This window comes from Bubalus kerabau, chromosome 1 (genome assembly GCF_029407905.1).
Source record: "Bubalus kerabau isolate K-KA32 ecotype Philippines breed swamp buffalo chromosome 1, PCC_UOA_SB_1v2, whole genome shotgun sequence".
Taxonomy (NCBI): domain Eukaryota; kingdom Metazoa; phylum Chordata; class Mammalia; order Artiodactyla; family Bovidae; genus Bubalus; species Bubalus kerabau.
This window is the reverse complement of record NC_073624.1, coordinates 90,106,390-90,133,847: the sequence shown is the minus strand read 5'-3', so window position 1 is coordinate 90,133,847 and position 27,458 is coordinate 90,106,390. Positions and strand designations below refer to the sequence as shown.

At 47.3% G+C, this 27,458-nt stretch overlaps 1 protein-coding gene across 1 annotated transcript in view; it reads left to right on the top strand.

Annotated features, from left to right (window-relative positions):
• Positions 1-3,658: 3,658 nt before the first annotated feature.
• The window catches only part of VDR (vitamin D receptor), a 63,018-nt gene continuing 39,218 nt past the window's right edge, over positions 3,659-27,458 (top strand). The window contains exon 1 of the mRNA XM_055581922.1: positions 3,659-5,193. The gene's annotated coding sequence lies outside the window, so the exon portion shown is untranslated. The remainder of the gene's footprint in view (positions 5,194-27,458) is intronic.

The following is a 27,458-nucleotide window of genomic DNA, read 5'->3' as shown; positions in this document are numbered from 1 at the left end:
CCAGAGTCGAACATGACTGAGCATGCACACACACATGCATCCATACACAAACATTCTATTTTAGCTTTTTCCATAAGTTTGAATATATAGTATTTTTAATATTAAATTCTTAGTATTTTCTCTTTTACATTATAATTTATTTTTCAGAATAAACTTTTAAACTTCTAGTTTTTAAAATTCTACTCAGTATTTCCAATTTTTTCTCCCTTCCTGAACTTATGAGAATATCCATTATAATTTATTCTTCAGAAGTGTGTTTTTAAAATTCTAATCATCAGTATTTCCAGTTTTTGTCCCTTCCTGGACCTGTGAGAAGATTATCCTTCATAGATTCCATGGAGTTTGTCACAGTCAAGGGACTTGCTTTAGTCAATGAAATGTGAGTAGAAGAGTTTAAGAAAGTAGTATGCGATTTCCCATGCTCATTCTTTTTTCTGCAGGGATTGGGGAAATACATGTCAAGATGTAGGTGTCACTAGGTGAGAGCAGTCTGGAACACAGAGCCAAACATAGTGGGCAGCTGCCTTGGAGGGCTCTCAACACCTTGAACAAAATATATGTATCATGGTGTCAAGCTACACACGTTTTGATATTGTTGAAAAGTGAAATTGATAGTCACTCAGTCGTGTCTGACTCTTTGCAACCCCATGGACTGTAGCCCACCAGGCTCCTCTGTCCATGGAATTCTCCAAGCAAGGATACTGGAGTGGGTTGCCATTCCCTTTTCCAGGGGATGTTTCCGGCCCAGGGATGGAACCCAGGCCTCTTGTATTGCAGGCAGATTCTTTACCATCTGAGCCACCAGGGAAGCCCACACTATAATCTAGACTATCCTATTTGATATTATTTGTGTTTTAATTGAATTATGGTCCAAGAATACAATCTGTTTGAAATTTTAAGACATCCTTTAAAGTTGTTGAGGCTAGCTTTATGGCATACCATATGTCCAGTTTCCATAAACATTCCATGTAGTGTTTGAAAAGAATATTTATTTTCCAATTGTGTGTGCAATGTTCCTTCAAGGAATATTAGAGCAAGCTTGTTAACCATTTTCTCCATCCTCACTGATTTTTTGTTTCCATAATCTATCAATTCCTGACAAAGATATGTTAAAATATCCCATTATGATAGTGTATTTATCATTTTCTCATCATATTTTTTCCCTATATTTTTGAGGCTATGTTATTAACATACACAAATTTAGTATTATTTTATCTTCTTGATTAATTAACTCTTAACAGCTTACATCTGGAATTTTAAAAATCTGACCTAACTTTGTTTTTCACTGGAACATTTATTTAATTACAATTTGGGGGTTATTGACATTTTGATTTATTGCTACCATCTAAGTAAGTGCTTTGTCTTGATTTTCGTATTCATTTCTTTCTACTTTTTCTTGACTTCATCTGTTCATCTGGTCCTTGAAACTATCTCCTCAATATCTGCTTTTTAATTATTAGCCTAGCTATTTACAAAAATCTTGTTTTGTATTATTTGTGTTTTGTATTGAATAATACAAAAACACTTTAGGTGTTTATTTAGGACTTTTCTAGGTTGACAGTAATTATCTTTCAGCACCTTGAAAAATGAAAGTTGCTCAGTCGTGTCTGACTCTTTGTGAGTCCATGGGCTGTACAGTCCATGGGCTGTACAGTCCATGGAATTCTCCAGACCAGAATACTCGAGTGGGTAGCCTTTTCCTCCTCCAGGGGATCTTCCTAACCCAGGGATTGAACCCAGGTCTCCCACATTGCAGGTGGATTCTTTACCAGCTGAGCCACAAGGGAAGCCCAAGAATACTAGAATGGGTAGCCTATCCCTTCTCCCGACCCAGGAGTCGAACCGGGGTCTCTTGCATTGCAGGCAAATTCTTTACCAACTGAGCTGTCAGGGAAGTCCCTTAGCACCTTGGAGATACTGCTATACCCTTATCTTCTGGCCTCAATTTTTTGTTGTTGAAAAGTCAGCCTTAAATCTAATCACCATTCCTTTGTAGGTAATCATACTCCTTGCCAATGTTCACAATCTTTTCTCTCTGTTTTTGGTGTTTAGTTTCCTCTCCAATACGTTGACCACCTGATGTGAAGAGCCGACTCATTAGCAAAGACCCTGATGCTGGGAGAGATTGAGGGCAGGAGGAGAAGGGGGTGACAGAGGATGAGACGATTGGATGGCATCATCAATGGACACGAGTTTGAGCAAACTCTGGGAAATAGTGAAGGACAGGGAAGCCTGGCCTGCTGCAGTCCTTGGGCTCACAAACAGTCAGACACAACTGAATAACTGAACAACACAATGTTCCTAGATGTGAGTTTCTTCTTATTTATCTTCTTGGTATTCACTGGCTTTCTAGAAGTTCTCTACAGTTCTAGAAACATCTCAGCTATTGTCTCTTTGAATATTACCTCTTTCTTATCTATCTGTATCATTCCAGAGCTTCAATTTGGCACAATTCAATTTTTCTCTCCTTTATATCTTTTAATCTCATACTGTCCTTGTTTTGTCTTTCTGGATTACATTCTAGATCATTTTTTCAGCTCTAGCTTCCAGCTTACTAATTTTTTCCTCAGCCATATCTAATCAGCTACTAAATCTATCCACTGAGTTTTAAGATTCAACACCTTTACTTTTTACTTCCAGAAATTCTTTTTGATTCTTTTCCAAGTTTAATTAGTTATTTATAATTAATAAATAACTTATTTCCTGTACTTTTTTGAGTTTCTCTTTTTTCTTTTTAGAGCAAACAAACAAAAACCTTATATTCTGGGTCTAAAACTGTAAATATGTAATGCCTTTGTGGGTCTAGTTCAGCTGATTCCTCACTCAGTGTGCATTATTTGCATATGTGTTTTGTGACTTGGACCATAAGCTGTAATTTTACCTGAGATTTCACCTGTGGTAAGTCTTTGCTTACTAGGATGTGGTTAAGTTCCTACAGAGAGGATTACAATTGATTCAACCAGTTACCTGAGTAATACCAACTTGAGATCACTTTAAATCTTCTGTTTGAGTATTCAGGGCGGTGGGGCGGGGGGTGGAATGCAGACCCAGCTGAGCACTGGCTGTGGTTATGAATTCTGAGGAGTTATTTATTATTTTTCCTACCATCCAGAATGACACAGGTCATATTCCTTGCTATATGGAGGTTTATTTCTCATTCTCCTTACTCAGAGTGTTCTAGGGTATACCTTTGAGAAGCCAACTCTATCAGGATAACCCCTTGGCCATACCTCTCGTCCCATGCAGGAGTGAAAGCCATCCAAGTGAAGGTCAAGTTTCCCAAGGTTTTAAAGACACTTTCTCAGGATGAAGACCAGTTTTGGTCCTTGCTTTCCAACCTGTGTTCCTATTTTCAATTGATCTTGAATTCTGTAGATTTCTTTCTTTTGTGCCAGCTTGGTGATATATTTAAGATTAAATGTTGCTTAATTAAAATTGTTATTTCATCTGAAAGGGTGATTCAAGGCATCTAATCCATTGTACTGTTAGAAATGAACATCTTTTTTAGACTGAGGTTGAGACAAAAGTAATGCAACCTTGACACACACAATTCTTTGTCAATTGTTCTGGTTCCAACACCACTTGTCCTCAAATGCCCTCTACTTAAAGGGTGGCAGAGAGAAACATGGCAATAAATCTTTAATTGCTGCAGATCAAATGTAAACGTATAGTCTAATGCAGTAAGATAACAAGTGATTAGAGGGGAGACTATTATTAATCACAAAGCAGGAATTGTATCTCCTCACATTCAGGGCTTTGTCAAGGAAATAAAGCAGCTGTAGGCACCAAATCAGCCTCTCTATCAGGCTAGATTGCATTGTTACAACTGACAGGGTATATGGTATCAGTCCAAAGTTTAAGCCTCATGAAATAGGGGAGAAGATGAGGGGGTGAAAATGATGTAGAAATATGTATTTCTCTAGAGTTCCAGCTTCCAACATGGAGGAAATGGTTGAATTACTTCAATCATCTCTGGGAAGTAACAGTGGAAATTTTGACATTTTGCTTTTGGAATTCATTTCTAATTCTTGTCAAGATCAAGCATAAGTTTCTTGGGAAGAGAAGAGAACAGGGAACTGGGGTACTAATATTACTTTAAGGACATAGAACAAAGACTCAGTTGCTGTAATTTATTTTTCTGTGTCCAGCATCCTGCTCAGCATCTCCATCCCAACCTTGTGAGGAGACAACAGCTGGTGTTTTCATGCCTGGGCACCTGAACTACTTGCCTAGATGTTCTCTCTTGACCTATGCTGACCCATGTTTTAGGTTTCACTGGAAGGAAAGGCAGGGAGAATGTGGGGGAGTGTTGGCAACTGGGATGTTATTCTCCTTTCTAGGCAGGTCTAAGTCATAGATTCATTGACCATCAGCCCTTGATGGCCCTCAAATTCTCCATCACTTGACAGATGAGGAGCCTGGTGATGAACATGGTACAGAGGTATGTGAAGTAAACTGGGGAGCAGAGGGAGGGCAGAAAAGAAAGACCCGGACAGGAGTAAATGACTAGTCTGGACAGAGAAGATGAGTGGGGAGGAGGAGGGTTAAAGGGTAAAGAGATAGAAATCCCTGATGGTTTGATTCTCTTCAGCACATTCTTTCTGGGCTTAGCAGCTGGCGCTCAGAGGTCAGGCAACTCCTCCCTCCCAGAAACCCCAGCTGAGGGACACTTCTAGAGAATGTGGGTTGAAGGAAGGCCGTCAGTGGTGGCCAAGTTAGGAATATAAGGGCTACCCTCCTACTCCTTGTTACCCACAAGTGGCCACCACACCCTTTCCTGCTGGTAGCCACTGCTGGGAGAACCTGTCCTGTTTGCTTCTCTGGTTTAATCTGGTTGAAGACCTGTGGCATCAGACTACTAACAGCTGTGGTCCCAACACACCGCAGTGAATTCCACCTGGATCCTGCCCCAGGCGCTGCTTAAATAAGCCAATCAGATCAAAGTATTTCGTTTCTACCCTTCAAGAGATTCTCACACACACAATGTGCTTCCATTTCTCCACAAAGCAGAGGGAAGAGGAGCCAAATGGTGGTGGAAAGAGCAAGACCTGGATTTCAAGGAAGTAGACTTGGCCTCTAGTCCCTGCTCTGCAATTCGCCAGTTGTAAATTTGAATGGGTCATCTAACTTGCTGAACTCTCTGGATCTAAATCCTGCTTCTGTGTCCTCTAGAGCACAAGTCTCCAAGGGAAGGTATGGTACATGATCCACTGGGTACAGGAGGATGATAGCAAAACCTTCCTTTTTCATTTTTTTCTTTTTAACTTTATTTACTTATTTATTTTTGGCTGAGCTGGGTCTTCATTCCTGCAAGGGCTTTTTCTCTAGTTACGGCGAGTGGGGGCTACTCTCTAGTCGTGGCGTGTGGGCTTCTCTTTGTGGTGGCTTCTCTTGTTGCAGAGCACAGGCTCTAGGGCACTCAGACTTCAGTAGCTGTGGCTCTTGGGCTCTAGAGCACAGGCTCAAGAGTTGCGGCACACAGGCTTATTTGTTCTGTGGCATGTGGGATCTTTCCAGATCAAGGATCAAACTCATGTCTCCTGCATTGGCAGGCAGATTCTTTACCACTGAGCCACCAGGGAAGCCTCTCATTTGCTTTTTTATTTTTTAAAAACTAAGTATTAGTGGGACTACCCTGGTAGTCCAATGGTTAAGACTCCAAGGTTCTTCTGCAGAGGCCGTGATCTGGGAAATAAGATCCCACATGCTGTGTGGCCAAAAAAAAGAAGAAAAAAAATTAACTGTTGGTATGTTTAATATACAGATTGACACTGCACCCTCAGTTGGTCCTCTTATCAGATGGTCCCATGTCAGGTATGTTGGGTGAGGCATCTGAGTGCAAAGGAGTGTTAGGAAAGTCAATAAAAAGTATCAAGACCATCATTTGCAATATGAATTTACATTCATTAATGTTGATGATGAATCTCACCCCAACTGTATAGTTTGACTTGAAATATGAGCTAATGATTAAACTTTTAAAGTCATATTGGGAAGCCTCATATTCATATATTCATATTTTTTGCCAATTGTTGTTGTTGTTCAGTTGACCTCATGAGCTGCAGCACCCCAGGCTTCTTTGTTCTTCACTATCTCCCGGGATTTGCTCAAACTCATGTCCACTGAGTCAGTGATGTTACCCAACCATCTCATCTTCTGCGGCTCCCTTTCTCCTCTTGCCCTCAGTCTTTCCCAGCATCAGGGTCTTTTCTAGTGAGTCAGCTCTTTGAATCAGGTGGCCAAAGTAATGGAGCTTCAGCTTCAGCATCAGTCCTTCCAATGAATATTCAGGTTTGATTTCCTTTAGGATTGACTGGTTTGATCACCTTGCTGTCCAAGGGACTCTCAAGAAGGTTTCAGAATCAGAAATGTTTAGAGATCACTTTCTGGCTATCGGATATGTAAATGATACAAAGCAGCACAACATCACTACCATTTAGTCCAGAGTGATCCCTGGTGGAAGTGGAGACGAACATCAGAAACACCAGTCTTAACAACGTCAACATCTTTAATGACATAGGGCAATGAGGCAAATACAAAGAGAGGGGTGTCCATTTTCTGTAGTGGTTGTCCCAGGCCAGAGGCCAAAGGAAAAGGAAAAGAGCTGTCAACAGTCACATCTTTCTGGAGTTGAGGCCCCAGGGAAGAGTTGTTTAATGCATTCCTGGGTGACTTACGGAATGTCCTTCCTGTTCTTCTGGAGAAAGAAGCAGGCATGCCCAGGATGGGGCTTGTGAGGCTTCTGCTCACTGGTATGAAGAAAAGGAGATCATTGCATAATCACTTTCTGTGGAGACTTTCCTTTGGGTAGAGGGGGCTTCTTTGGAAAACAGTCAGCCTTTCCCTACTGACCTCTTCAGCAGTGATGTGACGCTAACGGCATTCTTATCTGCTCCTGGGACATCTACTCCCATGCTGTAGAGCCTTTCCACCCACCGGCCTCACCAGGCTCTCCAAAATACACCTCCCTGGAGGAGCGAAATAAGAATTTCCCCAAGGGCTAAGGGATAGGGTCACTTCATTTCCTGCTAGAGTGATCGTAGTTGCTGCAAAACTGACAGCCACAGGCCCTTGTAGGTGGGAAAGGACTTGAGCCTCTTGTTTATTCCACTGGTCTCCACAGTTGGGATGGGGGCTTGAAGAGTCATCATTGTCTGCTGGGGTTTGGATGGGAGCCCAGCAAATACCTGGGAGCCTAGGAGAGGTCTGGAGCTGCCTCTGCTGGGAGATGCAGGTGGGAGTCTCCACCTTCCTCCATCCGGCCCCCAGGCTCCACTTCACTGTGCCAGCAGACGCCATGTGCGGGCCAGCAGGCTGGCAGCCTAGGGCTCAAGGATATGGGGGCAGGTGGGAAAGACAAGTGCCGAAAGCCCCAAGGATGGAGACATGAGCTGGGCTACTGGGAATGGAGCCCTGGGGCCAGACGGATTTGGATTGAATCAACGGTGATGAGCTACTCTGTCTAGGGCAAGCCAAGTCTGTGGACACTCACTTTGTGTGGCCTTGCATGTAACACCTCCACCACTATCCTGTTTTGGGGAAGTCAGGATTCCTGACATGCCATAAAACTTCATGAGGCTGAAAGAACACCCCCAAAGCTGGAAAATGCAGGATCTTGGTAGAATAACAGCTGAGTTAAGGCCACAAAGGCAAACATTGGGTGGATACATGCTTCCTCAATGACTTAACCCGGGCAATGTGGCCTTGGATGTAAAATTCTCCAAAGCCTAAGACCCTTCATGGGATTCTGAGAGTGCCCTGTGCAAGCCAGGCTGGGCTCTCAAAGGCCTTTCTGGTAATATCATGTAGAGGGTTCTAAATAAAGGGATCTTGCAATAAAATGGATTTTTCAAACTTTAGGTCACAACCCACTGTGGATTGTGAAATCAATTTGGTGGATCCCAAAAATAAAGACAAAAGGAAGAAACGGAGGGAGGAAGGAAGGAAGAGAAAAATAATTTAAACATTGCAGGGCATCTCTTGTTTTATAAAATGTGTATCTGCATGGGTATACTGAGCCATGACAAAAATCACTTCTTACTATGAGTTGCTGTTTAAAATTCGATAAAACTATCCCAGGAAGACCCTTTTGTTTGGGTTGCTTTTACTGCTTACAGTTTCTTCCATTTATTCATTCCATTTTCACCATCTGGAACATAAACAGAGAGAACAACCCTAACATAGCTTAGAAAAAATAAATAAGTTCACCTTTCTGGACTTTTTTTTTTTTTAATCTATAAAACAAGAGAACTAACTGGGATGACCTGGTAGCTTTTGTTTTTATGAATCCATAACTCTGTGTCTCTCTGATGTTAGGGAGTTTGCTGAAAGTGAAAAGTGTTAGTCGCTCAGTTGTGTCCGAGCCTTTGCAACCCCATGGACTGTAGACCGCCAGGCTCCTCTGTCCATGGAATTCTCCAGGCAAGAATACTGCAGTAGGCAGCCATTCCCTTCTCCAGGGGATCTTCCTGACCCAGGGATAGAACCCAGGTCTCCTGCATTGCAGGCAGATTCTTTACCATCTGAGCCACGAGGGAAGCCCCAGAGTTTTCTGAGTGAGTATCTTCCCTTCATTTCCACCATACCCATAACCATAAAAAATTTTAAGAAGAGGAAAGGGCCCTAAAAAAGGGAAAAGCAAACAGCTAGATTGGAGTGCTCCAGAGAGGGCTCAAAGGGCACATTTTTACCTGGAGAGCAGCCTGGAAGAGGGTAGGGCCTGGAGGGATAGATGAGAGGGAGCAGTTCCAGTATTCAGATCAGTTGCTCAGTCGTGTCCGACTCTTTGCGACCCCATGAATCGCAGCATGCCAGGCCTCCCTGTCCATCACCAACGGGGGACGATAAAAATAAATTGGTTAGGAATGGGGCTAATGAGTGCCACTTCCCAAGGTAGTGCAGTGGTAAAGAATCTGCCTGCCAGTGAAGAAGACGCAAGAGATATGGGTTCAACCCCTGAGTTGGGAAGATCCTCTGGGGTAGGAAATGATAACCCATTCCAGTATTCTTGCCTGGAAAATTCCATGGACAGAGAAGCCTGGTGGGCTACAGTTGATAGGGTCACAAAGAGTCTAACACAAGTGTGCATACACACAGACTAATGAGTACATGTGCTGGGGAGTGTGATCACATGGCTAATTCTGCCATACTCAGAACCTCTGAGTTCTCCAAGGCTGGGTTATCTAGTTTGTGATCCAATAGATGAAAAGCCTATAGACATTTTATTTTTTTTGAGAGGCAGCATGGAACCATAGAAAGTACAGAGAGATTTGAGTTCAAGTGGTTCTGTTGCTCCTTAGCTATAAGAGCTCGGATGACTCTGCACAGCAGTTATACCATGGGGAGAGTATTTTCCAGCCTGCCTGACTCAAAATGTCATGATGAAGATCAAATGAAGAGCTGTGAAAAGACACTATCAATTACTATGGAACACTTAGTATTCATTTCTACCACTTTTTGATAAGGTTTATTTTCAAGATGCCAGGTTCACCTGTCTGGCCAAATAAGCACTACAAAGTGACTTCTGAGTGATCAACTTTTTCCAGAGGTTCATGGAACTTCCTGAGGGTGTTTCAAGGTGTTGGTTGTTAGAGGTTTCCTCTTAAACTCTCTTGCCCATGAAAATAGCTGCTAGCTTTCCCATGGTGCTCTGCCCAAGGGGATCCTTTCTTTTGCTTTCATTACAAGCAGGGAATCCATCCATCAGGCTGGCAGAATCTTCTAAGGGGCACTTCCTTTCATCTGTTTTCTCAGAATGGATAGCCCATTCCCAAGTGACCTGTGTTTCAATCTGTGTTTCTTCTGTATTTTAAAACCTTTCCAGAGAGAAAGGGTCAATGATATTCTCTTAATGAATTGTTTCAGTGCTTAATAAACTTGACTATTTAAAGTTTCTTCTTTCTTTTTAGCCTTGGTCCCTTTCTCTTGAGCCAGTTATTGAGAGTTTGAGAGGGCTGGGTTATCCTACAACCTAGCATAACTGTTTCAGAAATGGATGAGGCCACTGCAGCGACAGACTTATTGAGCATTAGAACTGCCCCTCATTGCATAGCTGTGTAATGTTGGGCAAATCACTTAACCTCTCTGTACCTCAATGTCCCACCTGTTCAGCTTGTCCCTCTGAGCCATGGTTTCCACCTCTATAAAAGGTGAATGGCAACCTCTTCCCTGCCTAAACAGGGGTACCATCTGGTGGGTGACTTCCTGGGCATCTCTATTATAGAACATTAGGTTGTAATTACTACTTATACATTCTCCCACTGGACAGTGAGCTCTAAGGAGGGATTTGGGCTCTCCTCTAGCATCTACAGCGGTGCCTAGCACATGGCCATGCGCATTTTCTATGGCGAATTTTCCGCATCCACCTACAATTCCAGGTCTCAGATGTACTTCGCACCTCCTTCCATCTCTTCAACCCAAGGTCGCATGGCATGGTTGGGTGGGTGGTGTTGGGGATCAGGGCCCAGGGAAGCTGAGACTCAGCTTGCCTGGATGACTTTCGCGACAGGCCAAGTACGTGGTCAGCCGTGGTCGTGCCTGTGAGGACATCGAGTAGGGATGACAGTGCAACTCCAGACTCGACTTCGGCCCCGTTTTCCTTCGCTCTTTTAGTGTGTGGGATCGGGCTGAGTTCCCTGGCGCTCGGCTGGAGTAGCGCGAAGGCGGCTGGCCCCCCATTCCCCTAGAGCGTTGGGAGAACCGCTCGTGCCGGCTGCAGGCGCCTCTGCCCCTCTTCCCGAGACCAGCAGACGACAGAGATGTCCTGGCCGGGTCATCCCAGGTGGGGGTGACGCACCTGGAGGAGGCGTCCGCAGAGAGTTGGGTAGAACCACGACAACGGGAGGAGAGGGGAAGAATCACGGATTATCGCAGGCAGACTCGTGGATCTGCACATGTATAACCATCGAAAGCTGTCGCTCACGGAAGGCAGAGCTTGCCTGGGCCCATGGACGGCAGTCCTGGACAGTCTAGACTGGGCAGTCTCCCAGGAGAGAGTGCGGTGGTTGATTCCAAGTCAGGATGGTTGCAGCGCGGTTGGAGCGCTTGGCAAGTGAAGACTGGACCTGTGGGTGGGGCCGGGGCGGAGCTGGCTCGGGGGCGGGGCATGCGGGGGGCGGGGCCAGGTGCTGGATTGTCTCCGCCTGTCAAAAGGCAGCCGCGGAGCCCCGGGCGCCGGGAGCGCGGAGCAGCGTGCCCACCCGCAGGACCAGGTGCGCACCCGGGAGTGGCGGGGCAAGGGAGGGGGGTGGGTCCCAGGATCGAGATTAGGCGGCGCAGGGTTGGGGGCTTTGGGAATTCCGGACCTCAGTGCCCCGGAACAAGTACTAGAGTCTGGGCAAACTTGGCGACTGAGGACTGGGCTTTCGTGCCCTAAGGCTGGGGCACTAAGGGGATCCTGAGGTCTGAGAAAGACCTGAAGTTCGTGCCAGGCTGGCACGGGGAGCGGCGAGCTCCTCGGGGCTCAAACAGCCGAACGCAGAAATGCTGCCCCGGCAGGGTGCTCCGCATTTGAGCAATCAGAAGCTTTTGCGTCCTTCCCCAGTCTGGGCGCCTTGGCGTGAGCAGGAGGAATAAGACAGCGAAGGATTGGCTCTCGGAGGTGCTGAGGTCTTCTGGGGGTGGGGTGTGTGTAGCCTTGTTATCTTGTAGGGCCCATGTATGGTCACCTGCGAGGATGGAGTTGGATCTTTTAAGTGGAGTTTTTTCTTTTTTCCTTGATTTTCAAAAAAAAAACAACCTACCGATTATTTTAGACCTGGTTGACCCTAGCGCACTGGACTTACTTTTTCAAGAAAGCCCTTTCATAGATGTCCAGATGAACCTGGGAGACAAGCATCTAACTGAGGAAGGGGCTCAAGGAGTAGTTTCTACTGGAGGAATGAGGAGCCCCACATCTGTGGGTGGTGGGTGGAGGGGGTTTCAGGGGAAGTATGTAGGAGGAAACATCATATGGTCTCCAGGGAGCAGGTGGACACTGTCCCCTCCCCACCATGGACCACTGAGATGGAGACCCAGGATGCCTGGGCTGGGGGAGCCCTGGGTCTGTGAGCCCAGGCCCTTCCCGCATCTTGTCCTCCTTCTCTTCCTCCTCCGTGTGGTGAGTGAGTCAGCCAGCCTCCTGTCTGGGCTCAGTTGCAGCCAGAGGGGCCAGAGCCCAGGCAAGCAGTTGGGCAGGCATTTTCTGAGCATTGCAAAAGCTCTCCTGGGCAGAGTTCAGCTCTGCGCCAGCTCCCTGCTGGAAGCCGGTGGTGGCCACTCCTGAAGGGGACACAGCACAGCAGTGATTATGGGATGGCTATGGTATGACTCCAGAATGGGTTGACAGTGAAGGGACTGTGGCTTTGTGGTAAATCTACATCTCTTATTCTCCTCGAATCAAGAGGTGCATCCCAGCACTGCAGACTTTTCCAGTCCCTCATTCCATGTTTGCCTAGATATCTCGTTAGCTGCCAGTGTCTTAGTGGGATGGCCATGCACAAGAAATCAGGGAAGATTCTGGGAAGAGAGAAGCCATGTTGTTGGCAAAGGTTTTAAGTTGGGCTGGGAAATAGGTTTGCTGAGGTGGAAATGGATTATCTGGACACTGGAGCCTCAACTCTATAAACCAAGAGTGTCATGTTTGGGGGAGACCTTCCCCATCGCATCCTTATCAAAGTGCTGGAGGAGATTGTAGGTCCTTCTGAAATGGTGTCAGACCAGGAGGTTGTTACTAAGACTTCACATTTCTGTCTGACTTTTGTTTTGGGTGCTTCCGATCCTTGGGCAAAAGTAGGAGCCCCAGAACTCTTCCCGCCCCCCACCACCACCATGTCAGTAGCCTCTCTGGACCCATTTGAGGAGAACACACAGCCAGGCCATGGGGCTGACTCAAACTGCAGAAAGCTGGGGAATTCACAGTGTGTGCTCTGGCTGGGTCCCATGGCTTCAGTTTGGCTGTCCCTGATCAACCACGACTTGGACCCTTTCCAGGGTAATGGATAAGAAAGGAGGAAAGAGAAAAGGCATAAGAAAAGAAGAGAGCGGGAGAAGGAAGAAGGGGAAGAAGAGGGCTAGGAAGTTTTTCTGATTCCTCACAGCTCTTCAGCCAAGGCTGTCACTTTATTTGAATAAATATTGTAGAATGTCTGATGCTGTGTGAGGTGCCCTGATTACTTGTGTTTGTCTTCTTTCCCTATTTGACCTCAGAATTAATCTCCTTTGGAGACTGAGTCCCAGAGGAAACACCAAGAGGTCTTCTTGGACTCCCACCCTCTACTCCCAGAGCAAATAGCCAGGGCCAATGCCAGTGCCTTCCACATTTGGAGGAAAGCCTGGGGCCTCATGGGCCAGACCAAGACAGGAGAAGGACTTGCAGTTGTTCATTTCTTTACCCCACATCCTGAGAAGGCAGCAGCCGTCCTGCCTGAGAACCAGAGTTTCTCTACTAGAAACCGGCTGGTGCCTACGTCCAGCATGTGGGTTCCAGTGGCCAGAGAGCCAGAGTCATGAGCACCTGGAGGTCTGAGCTGGGATGGCTCTCCAGTGTGTTGCTAACAGGATGAGCTATAGGAGCTCCAGCTTTCCATTTGTCACTGTTTATGTGGGCTTCCCTGGTGGCTCAGATGATAAAGAAACCACCTGCAATGCAGGAGACCCAGCTTTGATCCCTGGGTTGGGAAGGTCCCCTGAAGGAGGAAATGACTACCCCCTCCAATATTCTTGTCTGGGAAATCCCATGGACAGAGGAACCTGGCGAGCTACAGTCCATGAGATTGCAAAGAGTCAGACATGACTGAGTGACTAACACTTTCATTTTTCTTTCATGTGTGTTTTGGATGCAGGAAAAGACAAGTAAGCAAATGATAACATTTGCTTCAGAGCTTCTTGTGTGCTCAGCATGGTACTAGGTCCTTTGAGGGATGACAGGGAGCAGAATGCACCAGACTGGGCCTCCTCCCGCTAGACGGTCTGAGCCCAGGCTCAGCAGTGGGTCCTGGGCCCTCCCTCTACTACTGTCCTGTTCTCAGGGGATCCAGCTGGGCAGAAGCCGGCCAGACTGTCGCTTGGGACCAGTATGGTCTTCGTACTTCTAGTTACACTTTGCTCTGATTCCCCATTGACTTTCTGTGTCAGTCCCCTCTTGGATGTGCTAGAGAGAGTGATTGTATAATTTATTGCCCGAACTGGGACCGAAAGAGGTGAAATGAATAGTTCTGTCGGGATAATAGACAGAAACCCAAGTTGTTCAGGACAAATTGGAACATTAAGGCATTCTAACGAACCCCACCACAGACCCCGTGGAGGCCCTGGTGTGGAAGGAAAGACAGCTGAGTGTGGGCTTAATGAGGAGAAGATGGGGGTGGGGCTTAATGATGAAGGGAAGTCGGGGTAACCTGTAATGCGGTGTTACCGCCAAATGCAGTCTCACCCTGATGGCGGCGCTGTTCCTCACTCCCCTCTCTCAGGACCAGCCTACCATTCACTCCCTTTCCCTTCCCCATGACTTTCCTACACCCTTGACTTGTGACCTGCCTCACCTTTGGTTTTCCTGCTCCACCCCTACCTCAGACAGGGACAGGAAGGCCTGCCAACTCCCCTTCAAGTGCCCCTGGGGGTACCGGGATTTATCCTGGAGACAAGACCCAACCTCACACTTCCTCTTCCCTTTTCACCCAAGTCTACAGCCTCTTCATTCTGTCCATGCATCTTCCCAGACCTCCAGGGGCCATGCTGTCTGGCAGGAAAGCTCAGGATTCACGTGGGTAGACAACCAGAAATGGAAGGGTAGTCAAACCTTGCCATGTGGATACAGGGCACAGGTCACTTTTAATCAGGTTCCCAGGATATAGTAAGCGAAGTGGAGGTAGGAACCGAGAGAAGCTGCAGAGCAGGAGATGGAGTCGGTTCCCCTGGACGCTGGAGTTTGACTCTTAGCAGGTCTGACTATTGGGGAAATGGTCCAGGGTGGGGACAGACTATTCTTGCTCAACCCAAACTAAAAGGCGTTGGTGGCAGCCGCTGCATCCTGAAATGGTGACATGTGGAAGAGAAACCGCCTTCCCGTCTGAGTCCTGTGTCCTGGTGGCCCAGATGTTCAGGGTGGGTTCCCTGGAGAATCCCCAGAGGTTCATTCTGAGAGTGACGGGGACGTGGGGGTGGAGCCTCCTTGAGGACTGTGTGCAAACACTGTCTACTGTGGCAGGAAGGAAGTCATTCTCATCATTGGCAAATGTAAAGGGCAGGTGAAGACCTCTTGGGAAGTCTTACCCTTTGAAACAACTTGTGGGGAGGGGAAAGGAGAGACCTCCTGGGGTGGCAGGGGTGGCAGGCTGGTGGGTACATGGCAGGAGCCAGAGGCAAAAATAGCAGACTCTCGAGGAGTCTGAGCATGTGTCATGCCTTTGCAAACCTGCTGGGCAGGTCCCGTGCCGAGGAATAGACTGAGCAGTGTTCCCAGAACCAGATGCCACACAAAGTCCCCATTCTGCACAGGGGAGAGCCCTGGTCCTGAGCAGGGCGTTGGCAGCCACACTGGCGGGAAAGTGTAGCGTGGGCAGCACCCTGGAAAGCTGCTCCTCTCACTGGCCTTCTGAGGACAGGTGTGACTTTCCAGGCCCTGTGGAGCACCCACGAGGCCCAGAGCTCTGCTAGTGAGATGCTCAGTGTATGCCACCTGCTGGCACTGAGGCTGTAACTCCAGGAACAGCGACTCGCCGCATGCTTGGCTCCATGATACCAGGTGGGGCACGGCCTCCCAGACCTGCCAGAGCCTGTAATGTGGGAACCACAACCAGGTTCCATTTACAGATGGGAGACCAAGACTCAGGGAGGTTGAGCCAAGGTGACACAGCTGGTGAGTGGGAGAGTCAGGACCCACACTGGGTCTGTCTTAGCCTCCGGGCAACCTGACACCTCTGTTCTCAGCAGGCGGCCGCAGGCATTCGGGGCCTGCCTTGCACATCGTACGTAGGCCTGCAGAAATGTTCCTGAGTGGCAGATTTGGACTTACACACCAATCTGAAGGAGGTGACCTGGGAGTGAGTTCAGTCTGCCCAAAGGTTACTCTGGGGACAGTGGTCTCTCAGAAGAAGTCTCCCTCTGCTAGAGCCTCAGACCTTGGTGCCTGTCCCACTTTCTTGGGTTCCTTACTTGGGTAAAAACAGCAGACAAGAACCCGTGTGGAGAGACTGCATGGATAAAACAAGACTTGGATGGTCTGGAAGGCAAATAAACTCAATTTCAAACAAGTCACTTTATTGGTGAGCATCTAAATGCTAAGTCTGCCAAGGAAGAAGAGACCATTGTCCCATAGGTCAACTGGGAGCTAGTCTCACTTTGTTTACCTCCTCCTCTCCTGGCTGTCCCTTAAGGACACTCCTGGACCTACACACGTGGAAAGAGAATTGGATTCCAGCCTCACCTGACAGCCTCTGCCAGACACTGTGCTGATTACTCTCCTTGTCTCCTTTCATCTTCCCAGCTTTTCTAGCTTTTCTTTGAATTAAGTTACTAGTACAGTAAGCCCCCTACATGCTAGTGAATTCTGTTCTGAGAGCACATTAAGTCCAATTTGTTTGTAAGCCCAACAAAGTTTGCCTAGGTGCCCAACTAACAACAATCAGCTATATTGCACTGCACTGCAATAGGTTTATAATACTTTTCACACAAATAATATATAAAAAACAAATACGAAATAGAAAGAAAACCTTTTTAATCTTACAGTGCAATACCTTGAAAAGTACAGTAGTCTGGTACAATGGCTTGCTGGCATACAGGGACTGGCATTGAGTGAACAGGCAAAAAGAGTTACCAACTAGAGGAGGGAGAGGAGGTGGGAGACAGTAGAGCTGAGGGATCATCAACAATAGGAGATGGAGGGCAAGCTACAACTCCAGTCAAGCCTGATATGACTGGATATGCGAATACACATTCTAATCTTTGAAAGTTTACAACTTGAAGGTTCATATGTAGGGGACTTACTGTATTCTCTCCAGCATGTATATGGAAAACCAAGCTTTAAAGTAAAGATGCAGTAACCTGCCCCATACTGTTAAGTTTACCCGTGATTACCGTTCTATGGGCTTCCCAGGTGGCTCTAGTGGTAAAGAACCCTCCTATCAATGCAGGAGATGTTAGAACCTCAGGTTCAATCCCTGGGCAGGGAAGATCCCCTGGAGGAGGGCATGGCAACCTGCTCCAGTATTGTTTGGAGAATCTCATGGACAGAGGAACCTGGAGGGCTACAGTCCATAGGGTTGCAAAGACTCAGACATGACTGAAACGACTTAGCACGCATGCAGGCACTGATTTACACCGTGTGCCGGTGTTGGGCCTGGCTGTGCAAACCACTCCAGGCACCAGAGCCTGGAGACAGTAGGAAGCACTCAACCTGTCCTTCAGTGGGATTCTCAGAGTTTCTTGGTGAATGAATGAAATCTCAGGTAGTGTTATTAGCAACCTCGTAGGACAGGAGAAACACTGGATTTGAGTTAGACACACTTGGGTTTAAATTCTGGCTTTGTCACTTTGTAGCTTGTGACCTTGGGCATGTTTCTTGGTCTCTCAGAATCTCCGTTTCCTTTTCTGTAAACTGGAAGGAGAGTAACTCCCTTGCAGAGTCGTGTGAGGATTACAGATGATACAAGCCAAGCACTTGGCACGAAGTAAGCCCTGGAAGAGAGAGTGTGTGCAGACACTCAGTAGATATGCGCTGAGGTTTACCTACCATGTGCCAGGCACTATGCAAGACACTGGCAATTTAACAGTACAAAAAGACTCTTGCAATTGTTCTAAATTTACTAGACCAGAAACTCATCATTGTGAGAGGACGTTTTAGAATCCAGGAATGGCTAAACTCAGACTGAGTAACTTGATTTCTCTGTCATTGATGAGCTTAGAAAAGTTGTTTAGCTTCTCTGGGGCTCAGAGTCTTATTTTTTTAAACTAAATGTATCACATACACAAGAGTACAAGTAGTCCTATGTACAGATTAAAAAATAGTGTAATGTATGTGGTACCTACCACCCAGGTTTGAAGTGGAACAATTTCAAAACCTTTTAAAACCCACTTTCCTCTTCCCTTTTACATCCCCTTCCTCACTCTACCCACCAGCAAAACTAATATGAATTTTACTTAATGGGTCCTTGGTTTCCTTTGCAAGTTATCATCTCTGTTTGTTTTACAAACAATGTGTCTTTTGAGTTTACATACATGTGTGTTATCTGTGATGTGCTTTTTTCACTCAGTCTCATGTTTCTGAGATTCATCCATGTCGAAGCACACAGATATGTTGATTTGTTTTCACCACAGCGTCGTATTCCGTTAAGAATATGCTGCAATTTGTATCTTTCCTCTTGTTGATGAACATTTGGGCTCTTTCCAGTTTGGGGCTATTACGATCAGCTAATACTGCTGGGAATATGCTCTGGTTGTCTTCTGGTGCGTGTGTAGGCACTTCTCTGGGCACATGGCATTCCATGTCTGGCACTACTCTATAGCTCCAGCTGTCTTCCACAATGGTTGTACCAAAAACACTCCTTTAAGTAGCAGATAAAAGTTCCTATTGTTCTCCATCCTTTTTAACACTTGATATAATCTTCATTTCTAAAAGGAAGAAGTTACACTAGGTGAGCTTCCAAAGTCCCTTTCGGCTATAGTAATTGTATACTTTTCAACCTAAGGAGCTGGTTTCTGGCTTTATGCATGTGCTTGTCTGATGTGTTGTGCACAGGTGGTCCTGTAAATGCCACAGCCTGACTCTGAGAGCCCCATGCAGGGTCCCCAGGTGCAGCTGAAGCCCTTCCTCACTGGGCTTCCGCCAACAGTGGGGGATGGATCTGGCGGCTCCACATCCTCCCCACCACCTGGGGTTTTGTTCACTTCAACCAAAGGCTGATATCGGGGCTGAGAACATACTAGATGCTCAGTTAATACTTCCTGAATTGCCTTCCTGCCAAGTGGATTGGGAGGGATGGATATTTTCCCTGAGCACTGATTTTAAGAACAAGACGTGGAAGTATCAGAATCGTGTGTGTGCTGGCTAAGCAGAGCACATGGGGCTGGGAACAGTGGTGGGATTTACAAGTGTCTCAGGCTTCTTGATCATTTAAAGACTCCAAGTGAAGTGAATTGAAGTTAATAGTCTCCACTGACCAACTGTTCAGAGTCTGGCCTTATTCTTTGACTCTCTAACTTGTCCGATTGGAGAGCAGGGAGTATCTGGAAGATGAATTGAAGAGAACAGAGGCAGTGCCGTGTGGAAAGGAGCAAAATGCCCACAGAGAACCCCTTCCCCTTCCAAGGGTTGAATATTTTGCCTGGGGGAGGATGGGTGCTGGTTTAAATGGTATTAGATGTACTCAGTGTCCTGGCAGCTATATAAACAGCCAGCTGCCCACCCACCCAGCCACCCACGGAACAAAAGAATGTGGCTGGTTGGGCAGTTGCATGGGCCACCCCAGCCCACAATCCTGTAATTACCCATCTAGTCTGTGCCTGTCAGCTCCAGAAGCAGGCGGGCGCCTGTGCCCTGGGCCTCATCTTGGTCACCAGGCCCAGGCTGGGCTCTGTGGCAGGGCCCCGCCTATCCTTAGCCACCCCCACCCCCAACTCTCCCTGAATGTCTCTCTCTACGCCAACCTTTGACCCTTTTGAGTCTAACATATTATATAATAGCTGATAATTATAATAAACCAAACGGTTACTATAATTTTATATGTTCCAGGCACTGGGTTAAATGTCTTTCATGCATCTTCTCATGTATGCATCTCAATAATCCTGTGGGGTAGGTAATATTGTTATCCCCACCATACAGATGAAGAAACTGAGTTCCAGGAAGTTAAAGGGCTAAATTTCTTGCCCCAAACCACCAAACTTCCAAGTGAGAGCTAGAACTTAAATTCAGGTCTTTCTAAGACCCGACGTGTGGTTATTCTTCCCCTGCCCACCGCCTTTCCTGCACAGGGTCCTGTCTCCCCAAGCCGGAGGGAGCGCAGGCTCCTCTGTCTCCTCCCCTACCCTCCCCTTCCCATCTGAAGAGGGCTGGAAAGAGGCAGCAGGGGGTGCCAGTGGAGGGTGAATGGGACAGTTCCAGGCTGGCCAGGGTGATGCTGCAAAACACCTTCAGGGCAGAGTTCTTTGTTCCAAAAGACTCTGAATTTCCGGACTTCTGCCAGAGGCGGGAAGTTACTTCTGCCCAGCCTCTCTGGCAAGCACGCCAACTTCTTGGGTGCCCTGTTAAGAAGTGGGGGATGGGCTGCCTCAGGTAAAATTCCATTGTAATGATTGCCATCTGAGATCTGAATGGCTTTGTTGAAATGGAATTGTGCTAACCTGGGTGTAGGGAAGAACTCATAAATGAGAAACTGGAGGTGAAATGGAGTTAATTTCCCCCTTAGTGTCTCTCAGTAAGGCTCTGGGAGGGCATAGAGCCTAGACAGAGAAGAGTCAGATGCATTCCTACTCTCCTTTGAAAGCCACGCTCCCCAGTAGCAGGGCAGGGTTGGGAGGGGACGAGGCTATGGCTGTTCAGTTGTCCATTCCCCGCATTGTGCTGTGAGAACTGAACTCAAGAACAGAACTGAATCCCATGTCCAAGGTGTCATCACTCCACGTGACACCTAAGATACCTAACTCATCACAGATATGCTTAATAGTTTATTGGGTGGAGATAGGTTTGTAGGTAGACTGGGTCCCTTAGGCTAAAAAGGACAGTTGAAGGACAATTGCTTCATGCGACTAAAACATGAGGTGAATCCTTCCAGTTATTGAACAGTTTGCATAACAACAAACACCAGCACTTACTGAGAAGGAGCCATGCACCAGGTGCTGTGCTGAGCACTTTACACACATCGTCTCATTTAATCCTCACAGACAAATGAGGTAGGCATTGTTATTTTTCTCACTGGATAGGTGAGGGAACAGAAGCTTAGAGAGCCCAGGTCATTGGCTCTGGTCACACGGCTGGCAAGGAGGGAAGGCAGAGTTTGCACCCAGGCAGGCTGCCTGGGCTTCCCTGGTGGCTCTCAGATGGTAAAGAATCTGCCTGCAATGCAGGAGACCGGGGTTTGACCCCTGAGTCTGGAAGATACCCTGGAGAAGGGATTGGCTACCCTCTCCAGTATTCTTGTCTGGAGAACTCCATGGACAGAGGAACTTGGTGGGCTACAGTCCATAGTGTCGCAAAGAGTTGGACACAACTGAGAGACTAACCAGAGAAGGCAATGGCACCCCACTCCAGTACTCTTGCCTGGAAAATCCCATGGATGGAGGAGCCTGGTGGGCTGCAGTCCATGGGGTCGCAAAGAGTCATGTTGAGCGACTTCACTTTCACTTTTCACTTTCATGCATTGGAGAAGGAAATGGCAACCCAATCCAGTGTTCTTGCCTGGAGAATCCCAGGGACGGGGAAGCTTGGTGTACTGCTGTCTATGGGTCGCACAGAGTCGGACATGACTGAAGCGACTTAGCAACAGCAACAGCAGAGAGACTAACACACAGGCTGCCTCCCAGAACCTCTTTGCTCAACTGTCTCCCTGACCACAGAGCTCAGCTGTCACTGGGGTCTGGTTCCAGGGATCAGAGCCAGGTGGGTAACAGCGAGTGCAAACCCTGGTGGGATGGAGTGGAGGGCACAAGCCTGTTCTAGAGAGGCAACCCCACTTCAGGCCAGCAGGTTGCCTGGAATTGCAGAACAGTGTGGCCAAAATGTCCCTTTTTTTTTTAATAGGAAGCTGGACACCCAGATTTTTTTCAAAAGTGAAATCTCTCTATTTTTTTAAACATTGACAAGTGACTTAAAAATGTATACTCACTGGTGGTGATGGGGAGGGGAGTGACAAACCGAACTCATTCATGGTCAGGTTTAGCTTCCTGTGTATCCTCTGGTAGTTTCTTTTAACAGATGACTGTTACCTGGAGGGGGACTAGGAAAGACCTAGTGTGCACAGAATTCATTACTAATGCCATGAGTGATCCCTCTCCATGGGTACAGTCCCATTGCATGATACTTCACAATGCAGAGTGCTTCTTGGAGAATAATAATGAAACCTTTCCATCTGATAGGCCTTGAATGAATCCTCCCCTTTCCTCCTTATCTTTCTCCCTCTCTCCTTCCTTTTCCCCTCCTTCCTCCCTTACTCGGTCTTCCCAGTCAGATATTTTTCCTATAGATATTAGAAGGAAGGTTCAGTGTAGAGAAAACAAAAGTTTCCTTTTCTTAATGGTCAAAGAAAAGATCTTGAGGCCAAAAAAAAAAAAAAAAAAGTGGCATTTTGGGGTTGGGCTTGGCAGTCAATGAATGATGCTTATCAAGCCTGGTCTGAAACCCTACCAGCACTGCGGACTCTCCTGGGCTGTGAGGATGTCATGCTACTTGCTGTCTTGTGACCTCACGGAGAAAGGCTCACTCTCCACATGTTACACTTCAGAATGTTTTCACAGCCTTCCACTGTGCCCCTGAATGTAGGCTTCCTCCCCCTCTTAAACACCTGGGAGAAGAATTGTAAACTAATAGCCAGCGTTGGTATGAAATATAAAGGTTTTTGTAACATATGTTTGAATCTCAGCTGATACAGCACTCCTGTAAGACAGGTGAACAGATATAGAACCCCCTTTTTGAGGCTTGGTTAAGTAGCAGTGTTTGATATTTTTTCCTTCCATTCCATAAGAGAGCAGTAGCCATGAAGGCCTGCAACTCGGAGTGCAGGAGCCCCTGGCTCCCCCAGGCCTTCCCTTACTTGCCGCTCTAATTTCTCACCTGATATCCACAGGTAAGGGTGTGCGGTAGAGGGGACAGCCAGTAAGTCCAGAGCCCCTGACTAAGGTCTCCACCTCCCTGAAACTCCCACTCCATGGCATGGGCATGGAGAGGGCCCTAAATCAGTGGATAGCAGGAAGCCAGCCTCCTCTCCACGCCTCCCTCCACTGCCTGTCACCTTGAGCCATTGTTCCCCAAGCTGGGCAGAAAATAGCTCACTCCAGAGAATTATTTTTATCTCTGTTAAACTTCAATCCTAGGCTCCTGATGAGCCTGGCTGCAGAATTGTTTTTCAGGCCAGGGGGAGTTCTGGGAAAAGTGAGGGGTCAGGGAATAAAGGGGAAGCAGTGGTTGGAGGGGTGCCACCTCTCCCCCAAAGGACCATGATGACCACAAGCACCGGCCCTCTTCCCTAGGACGCTGCCCATTGGGCAGCCTGACTGGAGGCCGACAGTGTGCAGCCTGCCCAGCCAGCTGGATGCTGTTTCACTCATGGCTCCTTTCACCGAGTGCAGGCCCTGAGCGGGTCCAGGGCTGTTTGCCTCTGCCCAGAGTGTTGAGTGAAGGTAGTGGAAACTCTGTTACATGGCGTGGGGGTCCAGGTGGGCAGCTGGGGGGCTGCAGACAGCTGACTGCCAAGGAGGGAAAGAGGTTTTTGCATTGGAGACCTGGGCTCAGCTCCTCCCGTGCCCTGAGGCAGCACCAAATGGCACAGTTCAGTTCAGTTCAGTCACTCAGTCATGTCCAACTCTTTGCAACCCCATGGACTGCAGCATGCCAGGCCTCCCTGTCTATCACCAACTCCCGGAGTTTACTCAAACTCATGTCCATTGAGTCAGTGATGCCATCTAACCATCTCATCCTCTGTTGTCCCCTTCTCCTCCTGCCTTCAATCTTTCCCAGCATCAGGATCTTTTCAAATGAATCAGTTCTTCACATCAGATGACCAAAATATTGGAGTTTCAGCTTCAGCATCAGTCCTTCCAATGAATATTCAGGACTAATTTCCTTTAGGATGGACTGGTTGGATGTCCTTGCTGTCCAAGGGACTCTCAAGAGTCTTCTCCAACACCACAGTTCAAAAGCATCAATTCTTCAGTGCTCAGCTTTCTTGATAGTCCAACTGTCATATCCATACATGACTACTGGAAAAACCATAGCCTTGACTAGACGGACCTTTGTTGGCAAAGTAATGTCTCTGCTTTTTAATATGTTGTCTAGGTTGGTCATAACTTTTCTTCCAAGGAGCAAGCGTCTTTTAATTTCATAGCTGTAGTCACCATCTGCACTGATTTTGGAGCCCCAAAAAATAAAGTCTGTCACTGTTTCCCCATCTATTTGCCATGAAGTAATGGGACCGGATGCCATGATCTTAGTTGTCTGAATGTTGAGGTTTAAGACAACTTTTTCACTATCCTCTTTCACTTTCATCAAAGAGGCTCTTTAGTTCTTCTTCACTTTCTGCCTAAGTGTGGTGTCATCTGCATATCTGAGGTTATTAATATTTCTTCCAGCAATCTTGATTCCAGCTTGTGCTTCATCCAGTCCAGCATTTCTCATGATGTATTCTGTATATAAGTTAAATAAGCAGGGTGACAATATACAGCCTTGATGAACTCCTTTCCTGATGTGGAACCAGTCTGTTGTTCCATGTCCAGTTCTAACTGTTGCTTCTTGACTTGCATATAGATTTCTCAGGAGGCAGGTCAGGTGGTCTGGTGTTCCCATCTCTTTCAGAATTTTCCAGTTTGCTGTGATCCACACAGTCAAAGGCTTTAGCATAGTCAATAAAGTAGAAGATGTTTTTCTGGAACTCTCTTGCTTTTTCCACGATCCAGTGGATGTTGGCAATTTGATCTCTGGTTCTTCTGCTTTTTCTAAATCCAGCTTGAACATCTGAAATTTCACGGTTCACATACTGTTGAAGCCTGGCTTGGAGAATTTTGAGCATTACGTTACTAGTGTGTGAGATGAGTGCAATTGTATGGTAGTTTGAGCATTCTTTGGCATTGCCTTTCTTTGGGACTGGAATGAAAACTGACCTTTTCCAGTCCTGTGGCCACTGCTGAGTTTTCCAAATTTTCTGGCATATTGAGTGCAGTACTTTCACAGCATCATCTTTTAGGATTTGAATTCGCTCAACTGGAATTCCATCACCTCCACTAGCTTAGTTCATAGTGATGATTCCTAAGGCCCACTTGACTTCGCATTCCAGCATGTCCGGCTCTAGGTGAGTGATCACACCATCGTGATTATCTGGGCAGCACTGAATGGCACTCTGTGCAGCAAATCAGTTCTATCTTTGCCCCAGGTACCAAAGAAAAACAAGGAAGAGGAAGATGGCCAAGGGGTAGGGGTGGGGGAGAGAGTTTTAGTTTGGAGAGAGTTCAAGGGTTAAGACAAAAGCTGCTATTTCCTACCACTTTGTGGCCCCAGGGAAGAATCCTCCAGTGGTTTGGCCTGAAACAGCGAAGCAAGAGGGTTATCTTCAGTGATAGCTCTAAGGGCGATCAGCAGTGAGCGTGGACTTGTGGACTTGGGGTACGGGCTGGCAGGTGCAGGGACTTCCTCCACGCGTCCATGGTTCGAGCTGTTTGTGACCGTCGTGCGTGAGGGATTCCTGGGAACAAGGAAGTGACCGTGTGGACTGGGAGACAGGAGTGAGCCAAGCTGGCTGGTGGACACAGGTCTGGAGACCGGTCGGGTGTGTGGTAAGTCAGCTCTCCCTGTGCCTGGCAACCGTACCTGGCTGCCCTAGACAGACTGATGCATTAAATAAGGATTGGCTGGTGATATGCCGCTGAGTTGTTCACAGCTTCCATCTGCTCTTGTTGAACCTTTTCTTCTCTCTTTCGGCTTTCTCTCACATTTTCTTGTTTAACTGGGCTGGATTTTCCAGAATTCTCCCCTCCACCTTTCCTTTCCCACACAATTACTGATGGTCTTCTTCCCAGGGCAAAGAGTCAGTGCAGAGAGGCCCGCTGCCCAGCTGACCCAGGGGTCCATTCTCCATGAATCATAGAGTAGGAGGCCCGTTTTTACTTCCTTCACAAAACTCAAGGTTGATTCAGGTTGGAACGGGAATCTGAATGGAGTCTGAAAGTCTTTGGTTGCAAAATACCACTGCAACAATTTAAAATTCCTGGTATTTGAGAGTCAGCGGGTTTACTAGAAGAAATAAATACTCAGTAGTGGAAAGAATGGAATTTACTTCCGACTGAAATGAGTGTGGTTGGTTGGTTTCTTTCTTCCTGGTGCCCCCCACCAATCCAGCCAGCCATATAGAACTAGTTTCTCTGCCTCCAGCATGTTCTTTCCCTTTTGCCTCGAAGACTTTGCTCATTCGGTATCACCTGCCTGACCTCTCTCTACCCTCTCACCACTATCTTGTTAGAACTATGGTCCTTCCTGTCTCAGTTGGGAGACAGAGAAGTGACATCCTCTGAAGAGCTTCTCTGTCTCTCCAAGACCAGGCCAGGTGCTCCCCCACCTGCTCCCATCACACCTGTGCTTACCTGCTTTGCAGCCCAGATCTGAGTTGAAGATTCCTGTCTTTTTCTCCCTGTAGACAGTAAGCTTCACAAGGTTGGGCCTCTGTGTGGCTTACCATGGTGTCTCTGACTCCTTGTGTAGGGCTTGCTGTATAGTCAGTGCTTAAAACCAGGCAAGGGTCACCATCAGAGATAAGGCATCAGAGACCAGAACCAATGGCCATCACAATGAAAGGCCAAGAAGAAATGCCATGGCCTCCCTGCTCCTCCAGTAGGATCCCCAAGAAGAAGTCTACACAGCAGGATGGCTGGAATTCTGACCAGACTGAAACTCTGGAAAAGCTCTCTGGAGGACATCATTCTACATGGGAACTGAGGAGCAAGTTGGGGGTGACTAGGCCTGCCCTTGAAAGTAAACGGGAACCTCCCAGCTTGGCCTCTTCCTGAGAAGCCTCAGGAATACAGGAGGAATGTTCACCTCCTTGCAAATAATGCTGAAGACAGACAGGATGTCTTTGGGTAAATGAGGCTTCCCTCATGGCTCAAATGGTAAAGAATCCGCCTGCCAATGCGGGAGACCCAGGTTCAACTCCTGGGTGGGAAAGATCCCCTGAAGAAGGGAATGGCTACCCACTCCAGTATTCTTGCCTGGAGAATTCCATGGACAGAGGAACCTGGCAGGCTACAGTCCATGGGGTTACAAAGAAGCAGACACAACTGAGCGACTAATACACACTAACATGGGACTCGACATGGGACTCGTGGAGAGTTACCCAGCCCTGCCTATCTCAGAGAACCTGGGGACCCTCGTAGATTTCTGACACAGGCCTCAGAATCTGTCCTGGGATCCATGAGTGGTTTTCCAGGGCTGCCAAGAGTGGGGAGCAGTCAGGAGTCCAGGTCCACTAAATCAGAACCAGCTCAATGCCTAGGTTTGGGGCCATGACAGAGCCACTGGCCTCTGCAGCCTTCTGCTGCCTGCAGAGGGGCAGGAGTGGGGTGAAGAAATGCCACTGCCCTGAGAACAGACAGGGATGCCATGGTATGCTGAGCCAGTGTCCCACTGAGGAGAGAACAGATACTTGATAAGCCCTGGACGACGAAGGAGGTAGGAGAGAGACTCTGGGTGAGAGAGGAAAAGGACCGGCAATGAGCAGAAGTGATTAGTAATTGGTGACACTTTGGTAGCCACGGTGTCATCTTCCCTGTGGAGGAAAAGTCCAAATGTGTAGTTC